The following is a 22,936-nucleotide window of genomic DNA, read 5'->3' on the forward strand; positions in this document are numbered from 1 at the left end:
CGGATGCAGCCATCCTGCCTCATCATCAAAATCCCCATTTGATTAGGAGTCCTTACAACAAGGAATCCTTACAAAATGATTGTGCTCATTTAGTGGGTAGGGAAACTGAGGCTGAGAGAGGCATAAATTACCCAGGGTCTGAATGGTTTTGGTAATCATTAATACCAAAAAATTTGGTTTGCCTCCTTCTAGGCTCACGGCAGGAGTACCTTTCCTTGTCCTCTTGAAGTTGGGAGTGGCATGTGACTTGCTTCCACCAGGCCAGTGAAAAGTGACATGCATCATTTTCAAGCAGAAGCATTTCCTTTCAGTTGCAGACACCATAGCATACTCTTTTCCCTGCATGGTGATCAGTGATCATGATCACTGGCATGTGTCAAAATGAAGCTTATGTCAGCCTGGGTCCCCAAGTTAGCACGATAAGCCCAGGCCTCCAGCCAACCCATGTACAATAGGTAGTGTCTGTTCACTTAAGCTACTGAGATTCAGAGGTGTTTTCTCCTGCATAACCTGTACTATTCTGGTTAGGGGAAAGATGAAATTCAACTCCATCCCACTACTACCACCACCATCTACTAGCTGTGGCTTGGACAAGTGACCTGTCTCTCTGGATCCTATTTATCTGTCAAATGATGCTAATGATAGTACATACTCAACTCATAAGATTATCAGAGCAATAAATGAGTAAATTTTTGTACAATGTTTAGATGAGTTTCTGTTTCATGTAGATACTCAAATGTTGATGATAATGATAATAAATACTATTGCTGCTGCTGCAACTTTAACTCCAGCCCTGTGCTCTTCCCACTATGTCATGCTTCTTACAAAAAGTGATTCAGGACGAAAATTTTAAGTACAATGTTACCATCAACTCTCAAAACCTGCAGTTATGAGGAATCTTTTTGCCTAGAAGAAAATGTCCTCAAATCCCATGTGCTAGTAGCTGTACTTTTAGATGCCCTTTTAGGGGAAAACCAAAACCTCCAATAACTCAGTAACTTCTTTAAATTTTTTCTCTTTTTTAAGGTTTACATGCACTTAAAAATCTCTCTACAGGTAAGTGCAGCTATGTGGGAGGATGGCTGAGCTCCTTGTAATATCTCATAAGAGCCCTTAGGGGTCCTCAGTGGTCAGGCTGAGACACATTTTCCTGGCCTCCAGGGACTGCTTGGAGGTCTGGCTTTCCAGTATTGATAGTGCCTCCTGGTGGCAAGACCTGTAATAAAGCATTTCCAATTGAAAGGCTTTCCTGGGTGGGTGGGTTGGTTGGTTGGTTGATTTGTTTGTTTTGGTGTGGTTCATTGTCTTTGGAAGGATGCCAGTGAAGATGATAGTAGTGTTAATAGAGTTGACTTTGAACTTCCTTATGGTTTCCCTACTCCCTCCTCTGCAAAGATCTGCTCCTTTGAAGTTCTTTCCATTCAGATATACCACCCTGCCCATCTTGCTTGCTGTCATCTGACCCACCAACATAATTTTTTTCCCTGCTCCTTCCAACTCTTAGCACCATCCTTGAACTCTATGGGTGAGTTCAGCGTCCATGTTGATGATGTAGTCAATACCCTAGTCTCTCATCTCCAAAAACCTACTCAACTGAGCCACCCTTTCCAAGGTTACACTCTCAACACCTTAATCACCCATAAAAGGCTCCATCTTAGGAATGTGAAAATATAATACCTCACTGTCCATTTACCCTCCTATCCTTTCAGTTCCATGTACTAGGACCCCATTTGCTGTGCTTCTTCAACCTCATTGAGACCTCTAATCCATTAATCCCACAAATTCTCATTGTCCATTCCTCATTTCCTTTCTGGTCCAGTTTAGAGCCCAAGGTTCATCATTATAATCGTTTCCTTACCCACCTCAATCTCCGATATACTTTCCTGGAAAAACCACAACCTGACTAAGCACTACACTCTGAGATGAAGTTTCATGCCCTGCACCTGAGCAGCTGAATGTTGCCCGAGAAAAAAATCACACAGACAGGCTGAATGACATCATTTTAAATTCATGGTCTCAAACCTCAAAACTCAACACCACCCAGCAACCCTACTCTTTCATATGCGGTAAGCATGAATTTGCAATTGCGATGGTCACATGCAAGAAATGCTCATTTCTTTCACTTCTTTAAATCAAATTTAATCCATTCTGAGCACCTTTCGGCCACGATGACAAGAAATTCAATTTTGGTCATTATGAGCCTCCCTCCCTACTTCCCAGAGTAATATGAAATTCCTAAGGTTTTATGCAGTCCAGGACATTACTGGTTTTTTGGTCTGGCCTTTTTTTTTTTTTTTTTAAGTTCACTCTGGTTGCCACTGGTGTGTGCGTGGCCCAGACCCACGTGATCCCTTGAAGGTGAATGGTTCGGTGCTTCCCACCACTTCCCTCACCAGCCTCACCCTACACCCCACTCCCTTCCTGCTCTTTGTGATTGCCGTGCTCCTTCTCACCTTGGAGCCTTTGCACATTCTGTTCTCTTTGCCTAGAATGCTCAACCCCCATCCTCTTTACCTGGTCTACTTCTCATCCTTCAGATGTCAGCTTCAAATCATCCCTCCTTACTATGAAAATTAAAACCATAATGAGATACCACTTCACGAACACATTCAATTCAATTATTAAAAAAAAAACCTGACGATACCAAATGTTGGTGGGGATGTAAAGCAACTGCAACCCCCATACACTGCTGGTACGTGTATAAAAATGGCAGAACTACTTTGGAGAACTATTTGACAGCTTCTCATAAAGTATATGTATCTAATCTGTGACCAGGAATTCTACTCTTGTATCCCCACTGCCCAAGAGAAATGAAAACATATTTCCACAAAATAGTTTATACAGGAATGTTCATAGCAACTTTATTCACAATACCCAGAACAGGAAACAATCCAAATATTCATCAACAGGTGAATGGATAAACAAACTATGGTATATTCATACAATGGAGTACCACTCAGCAATAAAAAAAAATGAACTACTGATACATGCAATAATATGGATGAATTCAGAAGCATAATGCTGGGAGAAAGAAGTGAGACGCCCCCAGAAAAGTATGTACTGTATGATTCTACTTATATAAACTTTCACAATATGCAAAACTAATATATGTTGATAGAAATCAGATCAGTTTCAGTGTTTTCCTGGGAGACTGACTAGAAAGGGTCATGTGGGAATTTTCTAGTTATGGAAACTTTCTATGTCTTGATCTGGGTGATGGTTAACATTGGGTGTACATTTGTCAAAATTCATTGAAATTATACCTCCATTAAAAATGTGCAAAACAAAACCGTCCCATTGTCAAGGAAGACTTTTCTGGGCTCCATAACTCAATTAAGCCTTGCTATTGTATACACTCATTGCTCCATTTCCCTTTTTTCGATATCACTTGTCACAGTTGGGATTTTACTTTTATTTATGTGGTTATCTGACTCACATCTGGCTCCTTTTCTAGACCTCCAGGAGGAGGAAACCATGACCGACTTGTTCACCACTGAATCTCCAGTGCCTAACACAGCATTTGGCATGCAGGAGGTATTTAGTGAATAGCTCCAGAGGGAATAAATGAGTCACACAGCTGGACCCAGAATCTGAGACTCCTGACTCTCAGTCCAGTGCTCCTTCCACTCTACCATCCCAATGAGACTCTAGCAATTGCCAATGATAGATGACCAGCCCTCAGTGCTTCCTTTCTCTGTACCATTAAAAATTGTTATCAAGCCTTGTATGATGGGTTAATTTAACATATCTCCATATCCAGTCTCCCCATCTAGAATAACCTCATTATAACAATCTTATATTTCACAGCTTTTCACAACTTACAAAGCGTTTCCACATTAGATATCCCATTATTTCACTTGATCACCAAAACTCCATTTCATAAACAAGATAATGGAGGCTCAGAAAGGAGAATGACTTATTCAAGACCCTCACTTGGCAGGTAATAAAACCAAATAGAATTTGAACCCAAGTCCTTTGGACTGCAAAGGGAAAATGCTGAGGGTGGCTGTCATCATCTTGAGGAAGACAGTCTCCTAAGATGACCCTCTTCAAACAGCATGAATCGTATCTGAGGATGAAGCAATCTCCTGGGGCAAGGTCTGCTGAGGTTGGTATAAGACTGGCTCATCTCCTGGCCAGGAGTTTGGGGTGCGCATCATTTCTTCAGAAAGCACTTTGGGTACCATCTCTACTATGACAGCCAGTGCAGGGATAGGACAGGGCAAGTTAACAGCCAAGTCAGGCTTGTGTTAGAGTCAGGCTTGTGGGCTTTTAGGGGCTAATATCAATATATAACCGCCTTTTAATCCCTGCTCAAGTATAGACACAACTGAGACAGACATAAGGGTCTGTATCCCTCTTTATTTTATGCATATAAAATATATGTGTACATATTTATATATAATTATGTATATAATATATATGTATATAAAATCTCTGGGGCTGTATAATAGTATATATATATCTCCAGGACTCATCTTCAGAGATTTCGACTTAATTGATCTGTGGAGAGGCCCAGCATGTGTAGCAGTGTAATGCGTTCTAATGTGCTATAATGCCCTGCTTCTCAAACTTTGATGCACATTAGGTCACCTGGGAACTTAAAAAAAATCCCAATCCCTAGACTGCACCAATTAATTCAGAATCTCTGGAGGGGAGACCCAAGCATCAGTATAGTTTTAAGACTCCCCAGGTGATTACAATATGCAGCTAAAATTAAGGACAGGTGCTCAAATGCAATCAAAAAAATTTTTGAGTATGCAGCAGAATGATAAAGAAGACTGTTAAAACACAGATTTCTGGGCCCTACTGTGTTGGTGGGGGGCTGTAGCTGGCTTATTAAATTAAGAAATGCAGATTATGACCTATGACTGAGGAGGCACAAGCCACCCACACAGGGGCAGCAGGCAGCTCCCTCAGCATCCGAGCTCCCACTACCCTGGGTAGTTTTGACTGAAGGCACAGTTTCAACATACTGATGCAAAGGAAGTAAAGTTACAAGGTTTAATACTCACAAATTCCAGAAACAGGGGGTGGGGGACACGATGAGCTGGAGGAAGGGCAGTCCTCCTTCTCAGGTCACAAGGGAGCAGGAGATAGAGAGCACGGCAGCAAGCACCTATTACATATAAGGTGATTGGGGTAGAGGTCGCCAACTTTTCTTGGGCTCAAATCTAAGTGGTTATTTTTTTTCTTATTAGTTATTTATTTTATACATATTAGTGTATATATGTCAGTCCCAATCTCCCAATTCATTCCACCATCACCACCTCCCCCCTGCCACTTTCCCCGCTTGGTGTCCATATGTTTGTTCTCTACATCTGTGTCTCTGTTTCTGCCTTGCAAACCGGTTCATCCATACCATTTCTCTAGATTCCACATACATGCTTTAATATACGATATTTGTTTTTCTCTTTGACTTACTTCACTCTGTATGACAGTCTCTAGGTCTATCCACATCTCTACAAATGACCCAATTTCATTCCTTTTTATGGCTGAGTAATATTCCATTGTATATATGTACCACATTATTTAAAAGGTGCCCTCGGAAAAGCAAAGTGGGAACTTGTGGCGGGCATCCTAAACTCAAGTCCTTATCTAAATGTCCAGACTCTGGGTGTGAGCACAGTTGTTATACTGTAAAATGCTTAGATGACAATTCAAAATAGCTGTTTTCTCATCACACCCACCCTCAGAGTCAGTAGCGGGGGTGGGGCGCTGACAATTTGCATTTCTAACAAACTCGCAGGTGATGATGATTGATGCTCTTGGTTTGGAGACCACACTTTGAGACCAGTCCCTCCACAAGGCAAGGCAAAGAAATATTTCCTCCATCAGTTGACACAGTGATGAGGAAGGCCTGACATGATAACATTCATCCCTGAGGGTCCATGGGAAAATAATTATGCCCAAATCAGCCCAATTAGCCTACATGGTGTTTTAAAGAGGGTTATTAGGGCTTCCCTGGTGGTGCAGTGGTTAAGAATCCGCCTACCAATGCAGGGGACACAGGTTCGTGCCCTGGTCGGGGAAGATCCCACATGCCGCAGAGCAACTAAGCCCATGTGCCACAACTACGGAGCCTGTGCTCTAGAGCCCGTGAGCCACAGCTACTGAGCCCATGTGCCACAACTACGGAAGCCCGCGTGCCTAGAGCCCGTGCTCCACAACAAAGAAAGACAAGCCACCGCAATGAGAAGCCCGCGCACCACAATGAAGAGTAACCCCGCTCGCTGCAACTAGAGAAAGCCCACGTACAGCAATGAAGAACCAACACAGCCATAAATAAATAAATAAGACATAATTGACTGTTTAAAGCAAAAATAATAATGTATTACGGGGTTTATTACCTATGAAGAAGTGAAATGTATGACAACAATAGTATAAAGGGCATGAGTTGGGAATGAGGAGTATACTGATTTAAGGTTCTTACACTTTATACGTGAAGTGATATAATATTGTTTGGAGGAAATATGTGGTCAACTGAAGATTTCATAGAGTAACTACTAAAAGCAAAGAGGTAGAGTTAATAAACGAGAGTGAAAATAAAATGGAATCTTAAAATATACTCAATTCAAAAGAAGTCAAGAAAGAGGGAAAATTAACAAAAAAAAATGGGTCAAAGATAAAACAAACAGTAATATGATAGATTAAAACCCAATCAAATTAACAGTTATATTAAAGGTAAATAGGTTATGCACTCCAATTAGAAGACAGAGATTATCAGATCAGATAAAACAAAAAACAAGACCCAACTATATGCTGTCCATAAGAAAGCCACTTCAAATATAAAGACACAGATAGGTTTAAAGTAAAAGAATTGAAAAAGTATACAATGCAGACATGGATTAAAGGAAAACTAGAATGGCTATATTAATATCAGACAAAATAGATTTCAGAAGAATAAATATTATCAGGGAATAATGGAAACATTGCATAATGATAATGGGATCAATTCACCAAGAGCACATAATTTGAAACGGTATGTACGTGAAAACAGAGCTTTATAATACATGAAACAAAATCTGATAAAACTGAAAAGTGAAAGTCCACAATTATGGCTAGAGATTTTAACACTTCTCTTTCAGTGATTGATAGAACAATAGACAGAAAAATCTGTAAGGATATAGAAGACTTGCATAACCCTATCCATCTACTGGACCTAATGGTTTTTGTAGGACACTATACCTAATAATAGCAGCATATGCATTCTTTCCAAGTACACATGGAGCATTCACTAAGATAGCCTATGATAGCTATAAAACACATCTCAACAAATTTAAAAGTATTGAAATCATACAAAGTATGTTCTCTGACCACAAAGGAATATACTACAAATCAATGAGAGAAAGATATCTGGAAAATTCTCCAAATAATTGCAAATTGAACACCATACTTCTAAAATAACACAAGAAGAAAGTAAAATGGAAGTTTAAAATATTATGTTTGGGCTTCCCTGGTGGCGCAGTGGTTGAGAATCTGCCTGCCAATGCAGGGGACACGGGTTCGAGCCCTGGTCTGGGAGGATCCCACATGCCACGGAGCAGCTAGGCCCGTGAGCCACAGTTACTGAGCCTGCGCGTCAGGAGCCTGTGCTCTGCAACGGGAGAGGCCGTGGTAATGAGAGGCCCGCGCACCGCGATGAAGAGTGGCCCCCACTTGCCGCAACTAGAGAAAGCCCTCGCACAGAAACGAAGACCCAACACAGCCATAAAAAAATAAATAAAATAAATTTAAAAAAATGAATGAAGAAAATATTTAAAAAAAATTATGTTTGAGTAGTCTATTACATTTTTAAAAGGTTTAAAAATAAGAAAAAGTATTTATTATATTTATACTCACATATTTACCACTTCTAGAAATCTTCATTCTTATGTATAAATCCAAATTTCCATCTGGTATCATTTTCTTTCTGCCTAATAAATTTCTTTATCATTTGTTACAGTGCTGGTTTGCTGGTGATGAATTTTCTAGGCTTTTGTTTGTCTCCTTTGGAAGGTATTTTTGTCAGGTCCAAAATTCCAAAATTGACAGATTTTTTTTTCCAATTAATGAAAGATGTCATTGCATATGTTCTAGTTTGCATAGTTTCTGATGAGAAATCTGTAATTCTTGCTATTTTCCCTCTAAACATAATGTGTCTTTTTGTTTCTGGATGCTATTAAAATTTTCTCTTTATCACTGTTTTTTCCAGCAATTCAATTATAATCTGTGTTGCTGTTTGTGGCTTTGTTTCTTATACTTGGAGATCATTGAGCTTCTTGGATCTGTAGGTTTATAGTTTCATCAAATTTGGAAAATAAGCCATTATTTCTTCTAATAAGTTTCTGTTCCTCTCCTCTCTGCGGCTCAAATTATACCTATTTTAGATCACTTATAGTGTCTCATAGGATTACTAGGTTGTTTATTTTTTTCCCCAGTCTTTTCTTTTCTCTATATGCTTCATTTTGGATAGCTTTCGTTGCTTTCTCGTCACATTTGCTGATCTCTTTTTTTTTCTGCAGTGTTTAATCTGCTCTTAATCCAATCCTGGACAGATTTCATTTCAGATCATTGTGTTTTTCATCTCCAGAAGTTTCATTTGGATCTTATTATATTTTTCATTTGTCTCTTTATTTTTGTATTTTCCTTTCCATGTTGAACATATTTATAAGATTTAGAATAGCTATTTTAAGGTCCTTGCCTGCTAATTCCATCATCTCTGTCTTTTCTGGGTTTGTTTCCACTGATCAATTTTTCTCCTGGCTTTGTGTCATGTTTTCCTGCTAATTTGCATGCCCGGTCATTTTCATTGCATGCTTTACATGGTAACTTGTTGTATGTTGCATTTTGTTGTATTTCTTTAAAGAGCGTTGGGCTTTGTTATGGCATGCAGTTAAATTATTGTGGATCAATTTGATCATTTCGAGGCTTGCTTTTCTGTGTTGTCATAGCATAAGAGCAGCTGATTTCTCAGGTTTATTTAAACCTTTTATTAAGGTGTTCTCCTTCTGAGTATGCCCCTCATATTACAGTCTTTTCACTCTGGCTGGTGGGAACAAGAACTAGTCCCAGCTGTGTGTGAGCTCCAGGAACTATTCAGCCTACTGCTTTCCAGTGGTTCTTTCCCCAACCTCCTGGAGTTTCACCCCAATCATGTGCAGATTAGATTCAGCCAAAGACTAGATCCTTCTGCTGATCTCTAGAGCTTTCTGTTTGCACAGCTTCCTCCTTTCAGTATAGTGCCCCACAAATGCTATAGCCATGACAGCCTCTCCAAATTCCAATCTCTGTCTCCTCAACTTAGCAATACAAATTCTGGTTGAGTTCTCCCTCCCTGCACCCAGAAAACTTCCTCAAGGCAGTAAGCTGGGGCAATTTTAGAACTCACAATGTTTGTTTCCCTTCTCTCGGTCCTGTGCTGTGTGTTCAACTCACATTTCCTTCTTTACAAGATCAATGATATGACCCTGAGATGCCTGAAAGAGTCCAGGTCAAATAGATTATCTTTTGCTTCCTATTTGGACCATGGCTTTCTTATACAGATTCTTTCCTAGAATTTCTAACTACCTTCCTCTCTTGTTGAGAAAACAAATATGGCCATAGCACTGAGCTCTTCCAGCTTCTTACCTACCATTTTTGCTTGGAATCTATTCTACTTTTCTTGTGGAATACATTCTATCCTCTTGATCTGTTATTCTAGTATGCAGTGGTTGGCTTCTAGATCTGTCACCGTGTGGTCTTAGTAAGACTCCTCTACCCTGGTGAACACTATAGGAAGTATTGTAGTGAACACTGGTAGATGCCCCAAATCACATGCCACCCAGATAATCAGTCTAGGTCAACAATGATAATCCCATTCACTTTGCTAGTGATTGGCTCCGAAATGTGACTCAATTCTGGGTAATGAGACACAAGATAAATTAGCAAAGGGCTTCTGGTAAAGGTTTTCTTGTTCGTAAGAGGGAAGAAACACAGAAAACACAGCCCTTTTTCTTCTTTTGGACATTGTCATATGTAGATATTACACCTCAAATTGTAGGAGCCATCTTGCTATCAGCTTGAGGCTGAAGCCAATGCTAAGAGATGACAGAAGAAGATATGGAAAGAACCTGGGCTCCAGATGGTGTCACAGAGTTAATGAATCAACTAATTCTGGAACCCCTACATCTGGACTTTCCGTTTCCTTATTGCTTAAGCCAGTTTCTGTTTCTTAGAGACAAAATAATATTTTATATGGAAAACACTGTTGGATGCCTGTCCAATATTTTTTCTCCTTTTTTAATAAATGTCAATATTTGTTTTGTTCTCCTATTGCTACCTTTTCATAGCAGCATATTCTTACTTTATAGATGCAGTTTGCTTGATTATCTTCAGGAACACTAATTCACTTGAGATTTTTTAAGTCCTGTTTCCTGAATTAACTTTGTTTCCTCTAGGGTTGAATGTCCTATTTGTTCATCTTGGTTCTCCCATGCTGTTGGTTTTCCTAATGTCTGATGATTCTTAATTGCCCTTTATATTTTGTAATGCAAGACTAGGTTGATATATAGCTTATATTCATTCTCTTAATACTTAAAACTCCATTTCCACGACTGATTTCTTTATTGCAGGATTGATGAAAGGCTTTAGGTCAGGAACAGTCAGAAAAGCTCATACAGTGGCTAAAAAAAGGAAGACTTTAAAGGTGAGTGCTTTATTTTACTCATGAGTGGGCTGCATTTTAAATTTTCTTTCTTCTTTTCCTGCATTTATGTTGTGAATTTAAAGAATTGTCTTTGACCTAACCTGATTCTCTGATCCCAAGACCTGACTGAGTGTCCCCCTCAGGCAGATTTTCCAATTCGATTAGAGTGGTAATCATGGCTTTATCCTGGGGCCAAACACTGCAGCCAGCTGCTCTATATATAGAGGAGATGATGACTGGCTCAGTCCTCCAGGGCAGACCTTTAATTAGTTATCCATGGTCCACTCATGCTCCCTGCCCTTGTTAACTCCTTGAAGCTCTTCGAGAAAAAGCATCTCTAATATATGATTCAAATCTCTGCTATATTTGTTTAGGATGCAATTTGCTCTGCTGTGCTTTCTCCATCAGTTGCATGTCATCTTCATTAATTGATCTTTGCTTTTGTGGACCTCTGGTGCATTGGATTGAATTAATCCTCAGTTCACAGTAATCAGTTATCATCAGTCTACAATGCTCCATCGTCATTATCATCATCATTATTGGTACTACTATTACTATTATTATTATTATTATTTTTTACTATTATTTATTTTGGTCTTCATGCACCATTTCAACTCTTATTCTTCTTTATAGGAAGAATGTATTTTTACTTCATGTATGTTTGTATTTTTAACTTATATAAATGGTACTAAAAGATTTCTTTTTTTCAGTCAACACTGTGTTTTAAATATATATCCACAATATTCTATAAATATACAATTAATACTTTAGAATGGAATCTGGTAGTCCATGATAATCCTCCACTACATTTATTTATTTATTTATTCTCTGATGTTGGATACCTAGCTTACCTCCAACTCTATACTCCCACAAACACTTCATAGGGATTCTTATTTCCCCATATATTTCAGCACTTGCTGTTTTTCTACTTCCTAATTTTTGCCCATCTGAGGGACATGAAGTAGTATTTCATTGTTGTTTTAATTTATATTTCCTGAGCATCTCTTCCTAGCTACATGTTAACCACTCGGATTTCCCCATCTGCAAATTGCCTGTTGGGATATATACTAGATTATGCTACTTTAACAACCAAAAAATTTTGTTGCCTTAAACAAAGAAATGTTTACCTTCTGTTCTTGCTACATGTCCGTAGTGGCTTGTCAGAGGAGCTCTAGTCTTTAGCCACTCAGGGACCCAGGATGATGAAGCAGCCATAACCTTGGACACTGCCAGTCATTATCCCAGAGGAAAAAAGAACATGCTGAATCACGCATCGGCTCTGGAGCTTCCACCCAGAAACGACACAAATCATTTCCACTCACATTTCATTGCCGTAGCTAGTTACATGGCCACATTTAACTTCAAGAATATGGGAAAGTACAATCCTACTGTCCAGAAGGAGGAGAACTGAAAATAGTTGGTGAACAACCATCATCTGTCCTTCTAGTCAATAAATATTCAGTTGGTTTTTTTCCCCTCATAAAAAAAATACACCCCAGGATTTCCCTGGTGGTCCAGTGGTAAAGAATCTGCCTTCCAACGCAGGGGATGCGGGTTCGATCCCTGGTAGGGAAACTAAGATCCCACATGCTGCAGGGCAACTAAACCCGTGCGCCACAACTGTTGAGCTTGTGCGCCACAACTACAGAGCCCACGCACCCTGAAGCCTGCATGCCACAACTAGAGAGAGAAAGCCCTCAGGCCACAGCTAGAGAGAAACCCAAGCAGACCGCATGCCTTAACAAAAATATCCCACATGCCTCAACAAAGGTCCCGTGTGCCACAACTAAGTCCCGATGCAGCCAAAAAAAAAAGGAAAATAAATAAATATTATTTTTATTATTTATTTTATTATTTATTTTATTTATTTATTAAGACAACTTCCTACCTAAGGGAGTTGTCTAAACATTGTAGGGGAAGGAAATTTTTTCCTTTTACTCTTCTAGGTTCTCTGCTGGGGCCCCTATAACAAAAGACAGATTAACAAGAGAAAAAAAACAGAAGGTTATTCACATGAATATTTCATATATACCTGGAAGAAACTCAAGGAAGAGTAACTCAAGGAGGGTGCTTAGAACTCTGGTTTATATAGCATCTTCAACAAAGGACAATAAATTCATAGAGAAATGACAGGACAAAGGAAATATTTTTTTAGGCTTCCATGGGCAAACTGTGGGAAGGTAAATATATAGGGAACTAATGGTAGATAGAGGCTAGTTAGTAAATTTGTTATGTAGATTCCTCTGGTGTTTCCAGGCTGATAGGGTCTAAAGTTACCTCTGGTGATTAACTTTTGTCCTTTCTAGTAGAGAAAGGAAGGGGGACACCTTTGAAAATTTATGTCCTGCTTTAAGGCAAATAGGAAGAGAGCAGGGAGCTTTTCTTGTATTTGCTGCTTCTCAATTGACTTCAGCTCAATACAGTCCTTATGCCAAAGTGTCATATTTTGGGGTAACATATTTTGGTTTTCTGTATATTCCATACAGTCATCCCCACCTTCTATCCCGGGATGCATATATTCCTTGCTTTGACCCTGATTTCCTTCCCTGGGAGTAGCTACCTTGTCCTTTATCCTTTGCAACCCCTGGCTCTACTTTCTGGAAGATTGTTTACTCTCCATCATCCTCTTTGGCCTTATCTGATGTAGGCGTTACCATATTTCCTGCCCATTGATGGTTGGGGACCCTAGAGTCCTTTAAAGGCTCAAAGGGTCACAGACTTTTAAAGTTTACACTTAAAATTTCTTTGGCAACATAATGCTCTTCAAAAACTTACTAGTCTTCTTATTTATTTGATTCCAGTCAGTTCCATATGACAGAGCTCATCCATAGTTATTTTCTAAATGAACTTCTTGGATTTGCTACATTTCTTTCTCATCCTATTCCCCACCCCTTCCCTTTCACTTAGTTGCAGGTAAGGTATTCAGCTTTTGTGGAAGAGCTGCACATTTAGACTCTATCCCAAGATGTCTTTTGTCAAATTAAAAGGAATTACTGAATACCTCACCTTCAGCTGGACCCTCACTTTGAGACATCTTAATCCATTCAAAAGTTTTTATCACTGGATGAAATAGCCACAAACTTGACTTGATCCTTGAAAAAAGGCTGAGATTTTAATTGACCTTTGATCTTTCAAGTCCTTCTCATTTTTCCTTTCACTTGTTAGGGTCGAGAAGCAGTTATCACTTCCAACTGTGCAAGACCCCAGTTTTATGGTCCCTCTCAATTTCCTTCCATTCCTGCTTGGAAATGTGCCAGTTATTTTCTGAACTTATTTCAAATGCAGTCAACAGAAACTAATGCTCGCTACTATCTTCTTCTCCCCTAGGGTTATTGCAGGTGGCAATTTTATCCAATATTTTGCCACTACATAACATGAATTGCTGTCCTTCCAACAACTGCTCACAGTTTTCTCACCACCTGATGACCAGCTCCTAATCACTGCCACAAATTTTAGATAATATTGTTTGGTAGGACCCCACTTCTCTATCAGTCAGGATAGACTAAATTATGCTAGGGTGACAGATGACCATGAAATCTTAACAGCTCAAACCTACAAAGGAGTATTTCTGGGTCACTGCGAGTCAGCAGGAGTCTCCACTTATCAGAGCCACTCAGAAACCCAGGCTAATGGAGTCACCACCATCGCTAACATTGCTTGTCACTACACCAAAGGGAAAAAAATGTGGTAAGCTGCACAATGGCGCTGCTTCTGCAGAACCATTTAAGAACTTTAAGCTTCTGCTTAGAAGTGTCACTTGTCGCTTCCACTGAAATTTCACCGACTAAGCAAGTTATATGGCACTTCTAACTTCATGGAGACAGGAAGGTGTAATCCTACCACATATCCAGGAGGAGAATCAGAGATATTGGGGGAATGGAACTAATGACTACCAGTCTCACATACTTTGTCCATTTTTATTGTGGCTTCTGTCATTTTCTTGTTACTTGTTAGAGTTCCTTGTAGGGTCTAGAAGGTATTGCTCCCTCATCAGTTTTCAGTGTTGAAATTATCTTCTCTCTGCCACTGATCTGTTAACTTTGTCTATGGTGTCCTTCACTGAGCAGAAATCCTTTATGTTGATGTGGATCAAGTCATCAATTTTTTCCAGATGAAATTTTCTGCGTTGGGGGTCTTGTTTAAGAAATCCTTTCCCATCTCAAGGTCACAAGATGTGATCATATACTTTCTTCTGTTAAGTCCATATTATACTTTTCACATTTAGATTTTATATATATCTAGAGTTCACATTTATTTATTTGTTTATTTATTTATTTATTTATGGCTGCATTGGGTCTTCGTCGCGGTGTGTGGGCTTCCTCTAGTTGCGGCGAGCAGGGGCTACTCTTTGTTGCAGTGCATGGGCTTCTCATTGCGGTGGCTTCTCTTGTTGCTAAGCACGGGCTCTAGGCGCATGGGCTTCAGTAGCTGTGGCACGCAGGCTCAGTAGTTGTGGCTCATGGGCTCTAGAGCGCAGGCTCAGTAGTTGTGGTGCACGGGCTTAGTTGCTCTGCGGCATGTGGGATCTTCCCGGATCAGGGCTTGAACCCATATCCCCTTTGTTGGCAGGCGGATTCTCAACCACTGTGCCACCAGGGGAGTCCAAGAGTTCACTTTTTAAAAGGTGTAGAGATCTTTTATTGTAATCCTTACAATGAGCCAATATTCTCAATATAATCAACTATAAAATTCATTATTTTTCGACTGATTTCTGATTCCATGTTTATCATATTTCAAGTTCATTAACATCTGTTTCTGTTCCATTGACCTATTTATTTGTTTCAACTCCAGTTCTACACTAGTTTTAGCACTATGGTTTTGTAGAATGTGTTAATATATATTAGGGAGAATCTTTGCTTTTCTTCGAAGTTTTTTTAGTGATCAGTGATCTTCTATTCTTCCCTGTACATTTCAGAATCAATTTGTAAAGTTTCTAGATTACTTTTGATAGGAATTCTACTAAAAGTATCAATTAATTTGAAGGATAATTTACATCTTCGTGATGTTAAAATTTCCCATTCTTTAACATGGTATATCTTTCCATATATCCTGGTCTTCATTTATGTCTTTTATTAGATATTTAAAGCTTTTCTAGTATATTCTTTGATAGGTTAATTTCTATATATTATATAGTTTTTATTGCTACTGTGAATGGTATCTGAGTTTATATTACATTTTCTGGTTGTTAATAAATGATGTAGAGGAAGGCTATTGATTTTTTTTTTTAATTTATTTTTATTTTTGGCTGCGTTGGGTCTTTGCTACTGTGCACAGGCTTTCTCTAGTTGCGGCGAGCGGGGGCTGCTCTTCGTTGTGGTGCTTGGGCTTCTCATTGGGGTGGCTTCTCTTGTTGCCGAGCATGGGCTCTAGGCACGCGGGCTTCATTAGTTGTGGCACACGGGCTCAGTAGTTGTGGCTCACGGGCTCTAGGGCGCAGGCTCAGTAATTGTGGCACACGGGCTTAATTGCTCCGTGGCGTATGGGATCTTCCTGGACCAGGGCTCGAACCTGTGTCCCCTGCGTTGGCAGGCGGATTCTTAACCACTGTGCCACCAGGGAAGTCCAAGGCTATTGATTTTTAAATTTTGTTAATATTGCAACTGGGCTTACTAATCTAAAAAATTATCTGATATTCTCTTGAGTTTTCTATTCATATGATCACATTTATCATTTGAAAATAATTACATTTTCTTCTCTTCTTCTCCAAACCTTAAATCTCTTTCCTCACTTTTTAATTTGTATTATTATAATGCTAAGGTTGAATAGTGGTGGGGATATTATTTATCCTTGGCTTGTTCATAATTTTAATACCTTCATTAAGCATGATGTTTTTCGAGGTGTAAGTTATATTCAGCGAAAATCATAGATCTTCAATGAACTATTTAATCAGTTTTGGTGGACACAGACATTTGCTTCACCTCAGAATGCCCCCTTGTGCTCCTTTACAACCTCTCCCCTCTCCAGAAGCAACTACTATTCTACTTTTTATAATTATGTTAATTTTGCCTATTCTAGAATTTCATGTGAATGGAATTATAGCAGAATGTATTTTTATATGCCTGGTTTCTTTCAATCAGGATAATATTTTAGAGATTCATCTATGTTGTCACTTGTATCGGTAGTGTGTTCCTTTTTACTGCTTAGTAGTATTTCATTGTATGACTATACCACATTTTGTTTATTCTCCTTTTGATGGGCATCTGGGTTATTTCCAGTTTGGAACTATTATGAATAAAACTGCTATGAACATTCTTACACAAGGATCTTTGTGGACATATGTTTTTATTTCCCTAGGAGTGGAATTGTTGAGTCATAGTGTAGTTGCATATATAACTTTTAAAGAAACCACCAGTTTTCCAGTGTGATTGTTTCATTTTATACTTCCACCAGCAACATGTGAGAGATCCAGTTGCTCCACATCTTATACAACATTTAGTATTGTAAATTGTTGTAAATCATTCCATTTTACTCGCTATGTCAGGTATGTATTGTCCTTATTGTAATGATGCCTAACTGTTTTAATTAGCATTTCCATGATGACTAACCTTTTGAGCCCTTTTTTTTTCATCTATGTATTGACCATTTGTATATCTTCTATTGTGAAATGTTTGAGTTTTTTGCCCATTTAAAATTTTTTGTTGTTGTTTTTATTTTTATCATTGTGTTGCAAGAGTTTGTTTTTTTTTTAAATTTATTTATTATTTATTTATTATTTGTTTTTGGCTGTGTTGGGTCTTCGTTTCTGTGCGAGGGCTTTCTCTAGTTGCGGCAAGCGGGGGCCACTCTTCATCGTGGATGCGCGGGCCTCTCACTATAGCAGCCTCTCTTGCTGCGGAGCACAGGCTCCAGATGCGCAGGCTCAGTAGTTGTGGCTCACGGGCCCAGTTGCTCCGCGGCATGTGGGATCCTCCCAGACCAGGGCTCGAACCCGTGTCCCCTGCATTGGCAGGCAGATTTTCAACCACTGCGCCACCAGGGAAGCCCAAGAGTTTTTTATATATTGTGGATACAAGCCCTTCATCAGATAGATGTGTTGTGAATATTACTCTCAATCTGGCTTGCCTATTTTCTTGATGGTGTTTTCTGATGAATAGAAATTTTTAATTTTGATGAAGTCCAACTAATTAGTCTTTTTTTTATGGTTTATACTTTCTGAATCCTCCCTGAGAAATCTTTGCCTACTTAGAGGTCACAAAAATATTCTCCTAGTACTTCTAATAGCTTTATTATTTTAGCTCTTATGTTTCAGCCTGTGATCCTTCTCAAATTGGTTTTTGTGTATATTGTGAGGTGGGGGTTGAGGTCCTTTATTTCTCATATGGATATTCAATTTTTCCAACACCATTAATTGAGGATGTTTTCCTTTCTCCATTGAATTTCTTTGACATTTTAATCAAAAAATCATTTGACTGTATATATGTGGGTCTATATCTGGACTCTCTATTTGATTTTGTTGGTTTATTTGACTATCCTTTCTCCAATAGTACATTATCTTGGCTGCAGTTTTGGTTTGGATTTTTTTGATCTGAAAAATGTCATTATTTTGCCTTCATATCTTGAAGAGATAGAATTATGATAGAATTATTTTTGCTGGAGATAGAATTATGTTTGCAGTTTTTTTTTTCTTTCAGCACCTTAAAATATCATTCAAATTCCACAGCTTCCAAAATTTTGATGCAAAATTATCAAATCTTATTGTTGCTCCTTTGAAAGTACATATGTGTCCCTATTCTCAGGCTGCTTTTTGCTTCTTAGCTTTGGTGTTCAGCTATTTGCTTATTAAGTGTTTAGGCGTTACTTTCTTTGTGTCTATCCAATTTGTATGTATGCTTTCACCAAGCATCTTGAATCTGTACATTGTTATCTTTGATCAGTTTTGGAAAGTTCTTAATCTTTCTCTCTTCCAACTTTGCTTCTATCTCATTCTCCCTCTCCTCTCTGCTTGGACTCCAATTGCACATAAACCTTTGATCGTGTCTCACATGTCTTTTGTGCTCTCTTCTTTCCATTCTTTTTTCTCTGTGGGCTTCAGCTTGGATAATTTACTCTTTTATTTTTTTTTAAAAAAAATTATTTATTTATTTATTTGGTTGGGCCAGGTCTTAGTTGCAGCATATGGGATCTTCACTGTGGCACGTGGGATCTTTAGTTGTGGCATGCGGGCTCTAGTTCCCTGACCAGGGATCGAACCTGGGCCCCCTGCGTTGGGAGCACGGAGTCTTAACCACTGGACCACCAGGGAAGTCCCAGTTTGGATAATTTATATTGACCTTTGTGTTTACCAATTCTGTCTGTTGCTTTTAAACCCATCCAGTGAATTTGTAATTTCAGATATTGTACTTTGCAGTTCCAGAAAATCCATTTGATATTTTTATAGATTACAATTATCTGCTCAAGTATTCTTTTTAACAATATTGTCATATTTTCCACTTTCCTCTTTAACATACTTGTAATAGGTACTTAAAATGCCTTGTCTGAGGCAATAGAAATAAAAGCAAAAATAAAGAAATGGGACCTAATCAAACTTACAAGCTTTTGCACAGTAAAGGAAACCATAAAAAAAAAAAAAAAAAAAAAAAGACAACCTATGGAATGGGAGAAAATATTTACAAATGACGTGACTGACAAGGGCTTAATCTCCAAAATATACAAACACCTCATACAACTCAATAACAAAAAAACAAACAACCCAATCAAAAGATGAGCAGAAGACCTAAATAGACATTTCTCCAACACGCACCTGAAAAGATGCTCAACATCGCTAATTATTAGAGAAATGGAAATCAAAACTACAGTGAAGTAACACCTCACACCGGTCAGAATGGCCATCATTAAAAAAGTTTACAAATAATAAATGCTGGAGAGGGTGTGGAGAAAAGGGAACCCTCCTACACTATTGGTGAGAATGTAAATTGGTACAGCCACTATGGAAAACAGTATAGAGGTTCTTAAAAAAACTAAAAATAGAGTTGCCATATGATCCAACAATCCCACTCCTGGGCATAAATCCAGACAAAACTATAATTCAAAAATATATATGCACCCTTATGTTCATAGCAGCACTATTCACAATAGCCAAGACATGGAAACAAGCTAAATGTCCATCAACAGATGAATGGATATATACAATAGAATACTACTCAGCCATGAAAAAAGAATGAAATAATGCCATTTGCAGCAACATGGATGCAACTAGAGATTATTTTACTAAGTGAAGTAAGTCAGAAAGAGAAAGACAAATGCCATATATGATATCACTTATATGTAGAATTTGAAATATGACACAAATGAACTTATCTACAAAACAGACTTACAGAACAGACTTGTGGTTGCCAAGGGGGATAGAGGGTGGGGGAGGGATGGATTGGGAGTTTGGGATTAGCAGATGCAAACTATTACATATAGAATGGATAAACAACAAGGTCCTACTGTATAGCACAGGGAACTATATTCAATATCCTGTGAGAAACCATAATGGAAAAGAATATGAAAAAGAATACACATATGTATAACTGAACCACTTTGCTGTACAGCAGAAATTAACACAACATTGTAAATCTACTATATTTCAATAAAATAAACATTTTTTTTAATGTTAAAAAAAAAAACACCTTGTCTGGCAAGATGGCAGCAGTGGTGACCTTCCTCCAGCTGCTGGCCCAGGGCGGCTTGGTGGTATGGAGCCTGCCCAGGGGCGCCAGGTGCTTCGGAGTGCGGACCTTGGTGAGAAGGTCACGCACACTGGCCAGGCCTATGACCATAAAGACTACAGGAAAGTTCAATTTGTAGGTTGTCAGAAAGAGGTGAATGAAAACTTCACTGTCGCTCTGATAGCAGAGTAGCCTGTGAGCAAAGTTGGGAGTCAAGTGATATCATGTGACAGGGGTGGCGGGGTCCAAGGCCACCTCAAAGTGTACATAAACTAGGACAAAGAAACAAAGATGGCGACATGTGGCTACTGTGGACTACAGTTCAGACAGCACCATCCCTAGGGAGATACATGGGAGCATTTCAGTGATGGAGTGAAAATCAGGAGACCCTGGTGCTGTACGTATTGCATCACTAGTGCTGAATAAAGGGTGTTCTCAAAGAAAAAAAGTAATAATAAAATAAAAACTCCTGTCTGCTAACTGGAAAATATGGGTCAACTGTGGGTCTTCTTCTATTTTTTTCTGAGAATATATGATCACATTTTCCTCCCTTTTCACATGCCTTATAATTCTTTATTGTACACTGGAGATAGTATATACATGAACTGAGACTGAAGAATTTTCCCTAGATAGGTTTTACCCTTCCTGTACTAGGCAGATAAAATACAGGGCCAGTCACAACAATGTGATTAGAAAATGATCTAGATTGAGGTTGGGTTGTAGTTCTTTTTCACTCAGTCTCCCTCTGGTTTGGTTGAGAGCTAGTCAAGTCTCTACTCCCTTAACCATAAGGCACCGTGGGAAATTCATTTATGCCTTTCAGATGTTTGAACTTAGCTCTTTAGCCTCCCAACCAATACAGCTTCAAAATTAGGCAAATATCATGAGAGGGAGACCAGCTATGTGTTTGACACAAACCTTCCTCCCTCTAGCAGGACTTTGTCTCCTAAGTACTGAGTCTGTGGGAAATTTCACTTTGTTATTCTGCACCCTCCCTATTACACACACCTCCCCCCAGCCTCCTGTGCCACTCAAGCACATAACAAATGTTCTGTGAAAGAAGACTGCCTATGCTTGAGGGTTCTTTTCAATCAAAGGTCCCGTATCTTTAACTATGGAAAATAATTGGACATTGTATTTTAAAATACTTTATCTTCTGTTTCTTTTTCTTTTTCTGAGACTCCAGTTAAATTCACATCATCCACTCCACTTTTGTCATCCATACCTCTTAACTTTCGTTTATCTTTTCCATCTCTATATCCTTCCTGATATTTTTTATGTTGGTTTTTGTCCTCTGCCTAATCTTCCAACTCTCTCATCTGTTCTTGGACTGAAATACATTCTGCTATTTACCCCCATCTACCGAGTTACTTGTTTCAATGATTATATTTGTCATTCCCAACATTTCTAGTATTTTTTTAATAATTGTTTTTCTTGCTTTATATTTACAATGTCCTCCCTTATGTCTTGAAGGGATACATGTATTGTCCTTAATGTAAATTCTTCTTCTGCCCAGTCTGTTCACTTCACTTCTGCTATAGTCATTCTTTTGTTGGTTATTTTTGGCTCTGAGCTCATGTTCCCTTGGAAGTGTCAGCTCTCTTGGCCAATAATGTGTACTTTGGGAGGAGGAGTGAGATTAAAGACCGGGTTCCAGCCTTGGCTCTTCCTGGTGAAGTTATGAGGGGAGTGCCTCAGGGGGTAGAGCCTCTGAGCATCTGTTCCCTGTTTGTCAATGACCACAGAGAAGCCAGAGAACCCTGCCTTCCAGGGAACATCTCTGAGCTTTGCCCTAGTCGCTCCTCTTTTCTAAGAGCTGCCTCGCCCTGTGTAGTCATTTATCCCAATCACGGTGTGGAAGAAGGAGAGACTGCTCAGTGGCTGGCTGCCTGCCTGCCTTTGTTTGTTGAATCTATTTCTCATCCTAGCTGGCTCCCAAACTGCCTTGAGGTTACCTTGCCATTTCCAGCTGGTGCTATGTTGATGTTTTCTGCCCACAGACGTGAAAGGGCAGGCTACCATATATCTGGAGAATTGTGGAGGAGAGAAAATCCACAACTAGAAAGCCTTCCCCCAGATTCTCATCCATCCATGATATCTGACTTTCTCCACCTCTGATCTGCAGTATTCTGCCAGACTGGGATCCGTCTGGCTTCTGTTTCTCCAGAGTTAGGTTCTGGGATACATCACCCGTCTCTCACTAACACAGTGTCTTCGGGGTTGAGTTTGGGGGAGGGAATCTTCAGTCTACTTAATTCAGCATCAAGATGGGACTCTGAAATCTCCATCTGCTTTCCATTATCTAGAAATTTCCCAGTATTTCTGGCCTGCCAATGGCTCTTCATCTTATTTCCTATTTCTGTTGTGTATTGGTTATTTTAAAAATTGATTATATATCTGTTCTGTCATTTCAAACGCAAGACCATGTTCTGAAAGCCTTCCTCCTCTTCTTTTGAAGGATCTCCTACTTGGTAAGAAGCTGGGGTCTCATCTTCCTTCTCCCTAGCTTTCCCATCTGTAACACTGGAGCAAACGGACTAGATGGTGTTTGAGGGCCTTCCTCCTCTCATGTGCTGTGACTCCAGGGATCAGGCCCAGCTGTTGTTTGGCTCATTTTCTT

Source organism: Balaenoptera physalus (assembly GCF_965194825.1).
Source record: "Balaenoptera physalus genome assembly, chromosome: 2".
NCBI classification, from domain to species: Eukaryota; Metazoa; Chordata; class Mammalia; order Artiodactyla; family Balaenopteridae; genus Balaenoptera; species Balaenoptera physalus.